Here is an 8,926-nt window from a genome sequence, read left to right as displayed (position 1 = left end):
CTTAGCTGCATTTTTTAATTCTTTCAACTCCTAAATGGGATTGAAGGTGTGCACCACCATGCCCAGCTCCCCGTTGGTTTTTAATTGTTCTATTAAAAAATATGTATTTATTTTTATTTTAAATGCGTGAATGTGTGCCTGCATGTGTGTCTATGTGTATACAGTGACCATGGAGGTCTGGAGGAGGGCATAAGATGAAACTGGACAGTTGAGAGTTGTCCTGCTGGGAATAGAACCCTGGTCCTCTGTAAGGCAAGCACTCTTAACCACTGAGCCATCCCTCCAGCCCTTACCTTTTTTTTTTTTTTTTTTTTTTTTTTTTTTTTTTTTTTTGGAGCTGGGGACTGAACCCAGGGCCTTGTGCTTGCTAGGCAAGCGCTCTACCACTGAGCTAAATCCCAACCCCGAAGTGTGCTTTTGAGCCCAGTATTTTATCACAGCAGAAAAGAAGGTGGGACAGAGCTCATGGCAGGGAAGGAATGGCCGTGGCTACAGTGTCTCATCAGTCAGGAACCCCAAAGTTTGGGCTGGAACCAAAGTCAGCTTACAATCCAAAAGGCCCACAGGACTGACTTCTCCCAGGTAGACCCCTCTTCTGGTTCCACGACCTCCCAGAGCAGTGCCGTGAGCTGGAGATCAAGTGTTCAAATACCTGGGCCCTAGATAGGATAGGTGTACGTAAACCATATTATAATGGTGTATGTTTTGGCGGTGACTGCTTAGTTCAAGTTTCTTCCACCAAAGCCTGGGCTAACTATTGTCAGTGGAGCCAGGTCTAGTAAATTCTTACAATCCAGCCACTATGAGCCAACACGTTGCAGTTAGATGCTGGGTAGAGACTTTTTTCCCACATTATACCTGCAATCAGTTAGCCAATCTTTGTGGCACTAGGCAATTTAGATATGTCAGTTACTGAGTTTTGTATCAGTTAGCTATGGCTTTGTAACGAATACCCGTGCCACAATATAGTAGCTTAAAATTCTTCTATTTTTTGTTTGTTTGGTTTTTTTTGGGTTGGTTGGTTTTTGGTTTTTCAAGACAGGATTTCCCTGTGTAGCTTTGGCTATCTTACAATTTTCTCTGTAGACCAGGCTAGCCTAGAACTCATCTATCTGCCCTTGTCTCCTGAGTACCGGGATTAAAGGCATGCACTACCACTATCTAGCCAAAATTCTATACATTTTTTCCTACATATAAGCCGATAAACTAGCTAGGAAAATCTTCTAGTCTTAGGTATATTCACTGTGATCAGTTGTGCGCTAGCTGGGGTCTCTCAGATGTTTGGGCGTCTGCTGTCTGTAGGCTGTTCTGCCAGTGGGATGGTTTGTATATGGTTGGCTCCAGGGAGTAGTGAAAGAGTGTACCCCAAAACGGGGAGCTGCATCTCTCGCTCCGATCTCGGGGTGGGGTGCCCCCAGGAATCACGAGTAGCCATTCTTGATGTAAAAGCACGAGGTAGCTTTATTAACTAGATCCCGGTCTTAGCGGATCCCGGCTCACACGATCTCACACAGGAGACAGAGGAATCGACCCCAGCTTCCAAACTCGGGGGTTTATATAGGAAGGCTAGGGGTTTGGCAGCGTTACACACGATTGGCTAATTTCATGCGGCTATAAGTGATTGGCTCATTTAAACATGGCAGTGAGATTACAGTACAGCAGGAGAGTACGTATTGACTGGAGCATACAGGATTTTAGGAGCTAGGGGTGTATCAGGGTTTGAAGGACATCTGGTTAAGGTGTGACTCTGAGTAAGCTGGGGGAGGTGCCCTTCTGCCAGATGGTTTGGGTCAGTCCTGATAACTCGGGCTGGTTCCTGCATTCCTTTCCTTTATCTTTATGGTCTGTTAGTCCTAGCGGCAGGGCGGGGCTGCCTGGACTTGCTTTTCAGTGTTTAGTCCTCAATCTGAATTTTCTTTTAACTTCATATTTTTAAACCTTAAATCTGTATAATTTTCCTTTCAGTAGCACTATTAGGAGGTGTGGCTTTATTGAAGTAGGTGTGGCCTTGTTGGAGTAGGTGTGTCATTGTGGGTGTGGGCTTTAAGACCCTCATTCTAGCTGCTAGAAGTCAGTCTTCTGTTAGCTGCCTTAGGAACAAGGGGTGGAACTCTCAGCTTCTCCAGCCCCATGTCTGTCTGGACACTGCCGTGCTCCCACCTTAATGATAATGGACTGAACATCTGAGCCTGTAGGCCAGCCCTAGTTAAATGTTGTCCTTTATAAGAGTTGTCTTGATCATGGTGTCTGTTCACAGCAGTAACTAAATTAGGCGGTCTAGGGATAAGACAGTTGAATTCTCCTCTACATGGTTTCTCTTCCTCCAGTGGCCTAATGAAACCTTGTCCACATGGAGAGACAGGGCTACTAGGAACAAGTCACATACAAAGCTACTTGTTGAAGCCAATTAATAAGACCAGCACAATATCACCTTTTCACATTCTTTTTTTTTCCTTCGGAGCTGGGGACCAAACCCAGGGCCTTGAGCTTGCTAGGCAAGCGTTCTACCACTGAGATAATCTCCAACCCCACCTTTTCACATTCTATTGACCTTACAAGTCATAGGTTTAGCCCAGAGTCTGAGTAAGACAAAAAAAGTACACAGGTAAAACGACCAGCATGGATTCAATTACCCCACCACGGACCTGATATGTTTCCATAGGCAGCTGACGATGTTGACAGTGAAGTATCCCTGCTCAACCTTTGATGTGCAGTGGGGTACACTGTAGTGCAACCTGCCAATATACTTTAAATATATTTTACATCTATTTATTTATCTATTTATTTAGTGTGTGTGATGGTTTGCATAGGTTTGGCCCAGGGAGTGGCACTATTAGAAGGTATGGCCTTGTTGGAGTAGGTATGGGTGTGTCACTGTGGGTATGGGCTATTGTCAGACCCTCTTGGGTCCCCAGCAGGGTTTGACCCCTGCTGAGCCCTGCTGATGCATAGAAACCTTTTGTTCTTAACAAAGGTCCATGCATTCCTGTCTTTTGTTCTCTGTCTTTGTTCCTGGGACTTAGGCTGCTCTTCCTGAATTTCTCTCCAGTAAATTTGGGTCATGTGTTTGGTCTTTTGTTCCTGAAGCCTTAAGCAGGGTTTTCCCACTGTGCTTCCTGGAATCTTCCTGCCCGTTGAACTTGGGGTATATATTCAGTGAATAAAGCTACAGAATTGGCATTCTCTCTTAACACAAAAGACCTGCATATGTGCGTTTTTTAATCCTGCAGGCTTACACCCAGTTCTCGGTGCTGTGTCGGTGCGGGCATCGACAGGCTATAACACCTTCACCCTAGCTGCCTGGAAGCCAGTATTTTGCTAGCAGCCTTCAGATGAAGGTGTAGAACTCTCAGCTCCTCCTGCACCATGCCTGCCTGGATGCTGCCATGTTCCTGCCTTGATGGTAATGGACTGAACCTCTGAACCTCTAAGCCAGCCGTAATTAAATGTTATCCTTTATAAGAATTGCCTTGGTCATGGTGTCTGTTCACAGCAGTAAAACCCTAACTAAGAGTGCGTGAGTGCACAGGGCACAGTTACTTGTGGAAGTCAGAGGACAACTTGTGGGAACTGGTCCTTTCCTTCTACTAAACGGGCTCCAGGTGAAGCCACTGAGTCATCTTGCTGGCAGAATACTTACTGGTGTGTGTGTGTGTGTGTGTGTGTGTGTGTGTGTGTGTGTGTGTTATATTGGAGGTCAGGACCTTTCTATGTAGCCCTGGCTGTCTTAAAACCCAACTATGTAGTCCGGGCTGGTCTTGAACTCACAGAGATCTCCTTCCTCTGCCTCCCAAATGCTAGGACCAAAGGGGTGTGCCACTGTAGTCCACTTTTTATCTATATAAATATTTTGAGCGGGTTCTGAATTCTCAATAGGCTTTACAAGTGCCATCTACAGTAGAAAAATTGAATCCACAGAACTTAACCACTAGCAACTGGACGTCACTGCGGTGGCTTGCCAGTATCCATCAGCTTGCCTTTAGCTGCAAACAACAGAAAACTATCCTAAAGCGGCTTTTAAAAAACATTAAGCGAGGGAGAATGGTTAGTGCATGCCTGTATACCTATGTTTGTGTGTTCCCCCTGCTCGTGTGGAGAAGCCAGAGGCTGACATCTGTGTCTTCCATTGCTGCGCTTTATTTTGTGGGTGAGGAGGAGCAAGGTTTTGCTTGCATATATCTCTCTACCACCGTGCCCACGAAGGCCAAAGGAGGCCATCAGATCCCCTGGAATTGGAGTTAGACATTTGTGAACTACCATGTAGATGCTGGGAATAGAACATGGGTTTCTGGAAAGATCTATCTATCTATCTATCTATCTGTCTGTCTGTCTGTCTGTCTGTCTGTCTGTCTGTCTGTCTATCTTCCTTCCTTCCTTCCTTCCTTCCTTCCTTTCTCTTTCTTTTTTTTTTTTTTTTTCTTTCTTTCTTTAACGACCTACCTGCATTATACCTGTAGGCCAGAAGAGGGCCCCAGATCTCATTACAGATGGTTGTGAGCCACTATGTGGTTGCTGGGAATTGAACTCAGTCACTGTTCTTAACCTCTGAGCCGTCTCTCCAGCCCCACAGCCTTACTCTTTGACCCAAGGTTTCTTCTCACTGAACCTGAAGTTCACAGTTGTGGCTGAATGGGGCTGGCCCGAAAGTCTCCGGGATCCCTGTACCTCTGGCTACCCAGTTCCAGAGTGGTGCACATGTGCGGCTGTGCCCAGCTTTTTTACGTGTGCTAGGGATTCACACTCAGATCCTGATTGCACAGCAAACACTTTACCCATTGAGCCACCTCCATGCCTTGATCCTTTCCTTTAATTTTTAAAAGATAATTTAAGGATAATCCTATTTATGTACGGGTGTTTTGCTCGCATGCATGGCTGTGCACCATCTGCATGCCTGGTCCCCACAGAGGCCAGAAGAGGGTGTGGATCCTCTGGAACTGGAATTGCAGACAGTCGTGAGCTCCCACGTGGGTTCTGAGACCCAAACCTGAGTCATCTAAAAAATAATAATAATTTTAAAAAGCACCTAGTCCTCTTCAGCAATGAGCTAGCTACCTCACCAGCCCCTCTTTAATTTTTTAACATGTATTTTGTGTGTGAGTGCCACAGCATATATGTGGATGTCAGAAAACAACGTGTGGCAGTCAGTTCTCTCCTTCTACCATATTCTGGGGTCTGGAGATGAAATTCCAATTGTCAGGCTTCACGGGGCCTTTCCTCTCTGAGCCTTCTCAGATCTCTTTCTTATATGAGGGGCCTTTCTCTGCACGATCCTGCAGACTGGCCATTTGACCTTTAGACCTACGCTGTGGCCCACTAAATGCTCCAGGAAGGTAAGCTGTCCGGTAGCATCAGGGGACTGTTTGTGACGGTGATGTGACCCACGTTAGTAAGAGCTTGCATGCAACAGGAAAGGAAGTGGAGGCACTGGCTCCACTCCTGCTGGGCTGCTGTGGGTCGCTGGTGTTTCTCTCAGACACAAAGCTCCTGGGGCACCCCTCTCCATGGAGCCCCCTTTCTAGGTTCAGGCCCAGGCAATGTCGAAGGCATCAGGGATAGCTAGTTTGGCCCTTGATTCTCTAAGTTGGTACCTGTGTTGGTCATCTGTTTACCCTCTTTGACACTCGATCTACTTTCCACAGTCCCCTGGATGGAGCCCTTCTCTACAAATCCTTCCTAATGGCCCCTTGGCTAGAACTGACCCAAATGTTCGTTCATTCCTGAATCCAAACAAAATGGCAGAGAACAGTAGTGGTCAATGACTGTAGAGAAAATGACAGTAATGGAGGATTCGTACATAAATCCAACATAGTCAATATCGCTAGAGAGAGGATGGGAAAATAAGCAAAAGGTAGAGGTGGAAGCAGGCAGATCTCTGAGTTCAAGGCCAGGCTCTTCTACAGAGCAAATTCCAGGACAGCCAGGGCTACACAAAGAAATCCTGTCTGGGAATGGGGATGGGAAGAGAAAAAAAGAAAAGAAAAGATAGAAGAATGACTTTGTTTACATGTGAAGTGGCATCCAGAGCCAGGAGTGGGGACACAAACTTCTGACCCCAGCACTCTCAAGAAGAGCAGGGTGGATCTCTGTGCATCTGAAGGCAGACCAGTTCTCATAGCAACTCCAGGACAGTCAGGGAGACACAGTGAGACCCTGTCTCAAAAAAGTAAAAAGCAGGAAAAGAAGGAGGAAGGAAAAAAGAAAGAAAAGAGAGAGAGAAAGCAAGAAGTAAAGAAAAAAGAAAAGTCGTGCAAAGCCTCCATGGGAGGAGAGGGATCCCATGAAGGGAACAAAGATGAAACCTGCAGGCCCCGCGGTTCAAGAACGCAGAAAGATGCCCATGCATCTTGACTGGGGATGCGAGATGGCTAAGCAAGTAAAGGTGCTTGCTGTCAAGCCCAATGACCCGAGTTCCATCCCCAAGACCCCCAAGGAGGAGGAAGAAAACCAGCTCCCATAAGTTTCCATAAGTTTCCCTCTGACCGCCACATGTGCACCCTGCCTTTGCAGGCATCTTCACACACACACACACACACACACACACACACACACACACACACACACACACACAAATGTTTGAAAGAGCCCGGTGTCCACAAACACAAACCCACAAGACATAAGACACGCCTCACATGGGGGTTGGGGATTTGGCTCAGTGGTAGAGCGCTTGCCTAGGAAGCGCAAGGTCCTGGGTTCGATCCCCAGCCCCGGAAAAAAAAGACATGCCTCACGCAAATGCAAAGGTATTATCCAATCATTTAATACGTATTTATTCAAAAGCCTGCTCAGGATAAACAGAGTATGAACCAGATAAAAGTCTCCACCTTTAAAGAATTTATGTTTTGGGCTGGAGAGATGGCTCAGTGGTTAAGAACACTAACTGCGGGGTTGGGGATTTAGCTCAGTGGTAGAGCGCTTGCCTAGCAAGCTCAAGGCCCTGGGTTCGGTCCCCAGCTCCGAAAAAAAAGAACCAAAAAAAAAAAAAAAAAAAGAACACTAACTGCTCTTCCAGAGGTCCTGAGTTCAAACCCCAGCAACCACATGGTGGCTCACAACCATCTGTTATGAGATCTGATGCCCTCTTCTGGAGTGCCTGAAGACAGCTACAGTGTATGCATATATAATAAATAAATAAATCTTTAAAAAAAGAACTTATGTTTTAATGAGGACAGATAGACAAACCCCACAATAGACAGAATATATAGGACGCAAAGTTCATGGAAAAAGAAAAAATAGAGTGATTGTTGGAGTGGACATTTTGAAGGACCTTTTATGGTTTGCCCAATTTCTTTTAAATAGTAACCTTTTGTTGATAAATACATCCTTACCTCTAATGCCAAATGCATTATACAGCTTTGAAGGACCAGACCCCAGAGGTTATATACTGGTTAAATCTGTCTGGCAAATCCAAAATTCGTAAGACAGCGCAGACCTGCAGCTGGAAGGCGTGTAGGCGGGGCCTGGGTTGTCATATGCTTTTGTGATTTGATTTGTAAATGGCACAGGCAGCGCTTGCATCTACTGCCCAGGCTGCTGCCTCAGCTAAAGAACAACGCTTCCTCTTAAAAATTAGTCATAAAATTAAATGCCAAAAAGGGTGGGTTTGGAGAGCACTGACTGCCCTTCCAGAGGTCCTGAGTTCAATTCCCAGCAACCACATGGTGGCTCACAGCCATCTGTAATGGGATCTGATGCCCTCTTCTGGTGTGTCTGAAGACAGCTGCAGTGCACTCATAAAATAAATAATCTTGGGGTTGGGGATTTAGCTCAGTGGTAGAGCACTTGCCTAGCAACTGCAAGGCCCTGGGTTCAGTCCCCAGCTCCGAAAAAAATAAATAAATAAATAAATAAATAAATAAATAAATAATCTTTAAAAAAAGACAAAAAAAGGTATTTTATTATATTAGTATTTTTAGGTTTCCAAACACACCGATGTCTAAATGGAGACAGACTTGCGATTGACTCTGCTAATTTGATCACAATTGCTGGGGCACGTCCTACTGCTTTGATTACATGTTTGAGATTTTTTGTTTGTTCCTATGACAAAATCTCTAGTCCAGACTGGCCTCAAACTTGCTATGTAAGTATGTTAGCCAGAGTTCTCTGAAGTCATGACTAAAAACAAGCATACATATACATACACACCCACATATCACACACACACACACACACACACACACACACACACACACACACACACACAATACATTCCAGTAGTGGTTAGTGTGTCAGCAGTCCCATGTTACAGTCCCTGAGTATTCCTGGAAAGAGGCTGATCTCCAGGCTGTGTTGGAATCCTAAAAGCATTGGCTCTGATACAAGCAAGTGAACGTCTGAGCAACAGGACAGATGAACTGGCCAGCAAGAGTGAGGCAAGAGGGCAAACAATGTGGACCACACCTTCTGGGAGTGGCCAAGACTGGGGAGGGGGCGGTTCCTATCTCTAATAATCCAGTTATGAAAAATTCCTCACACAAGTGCCCAGCAGTTTTTAGTTGGTTTTTAGTTGATGCTGGCTGTAGTCAAGTTAGTGTCCAAGAGCAGCCAACACAGTAGCCAAGGATGGCTGTAAGCTTCTCATCCACCTGCCTCTGCCTCCCAAGGGTCAAGACAGAGGCATGTGCCACCACCCCTGGCTCCGAATACAATAGTTTTACAGGTTAAATAAACCCATTGATATGATGCATTCTAAACCAAGCACAGTGCACATGTCCGTCATCCCAGCATTTGGGAAGCAGAGTCAGGAGGTTTGCGGAGAGCCCGAGGCCAGCCTGATATACAAAGTGAGACCCAATTTCCACCCGAGACAGTAATAGAAGACACATCTATGGACCTATGGGTCATGAAGTCCAAAACAAAGATGCTGGCACCTCCAGGTGAACCACCATCCTTGGCACTATCTGGAAGGCACTGTGTGGTTTCTGCTCTG

Source organism: Rattus rattus, chromosome 2 (genome assembly GCF_011064425.1).
Source record: "Rattus rattus isolate New Zealand chromosome 2, Rrattus_CSIRO_v1, whole genome shotgun sequence".
Taxonomy (NCBI): domain Eukaryota; kingdom Metazoa; phylum Chordata; class Mammalia; order Rodentia; family Muridae; genus Rattus; species Rattus rattus.
Note: the sequence above shows the minus strand (reverse complement) of the source record.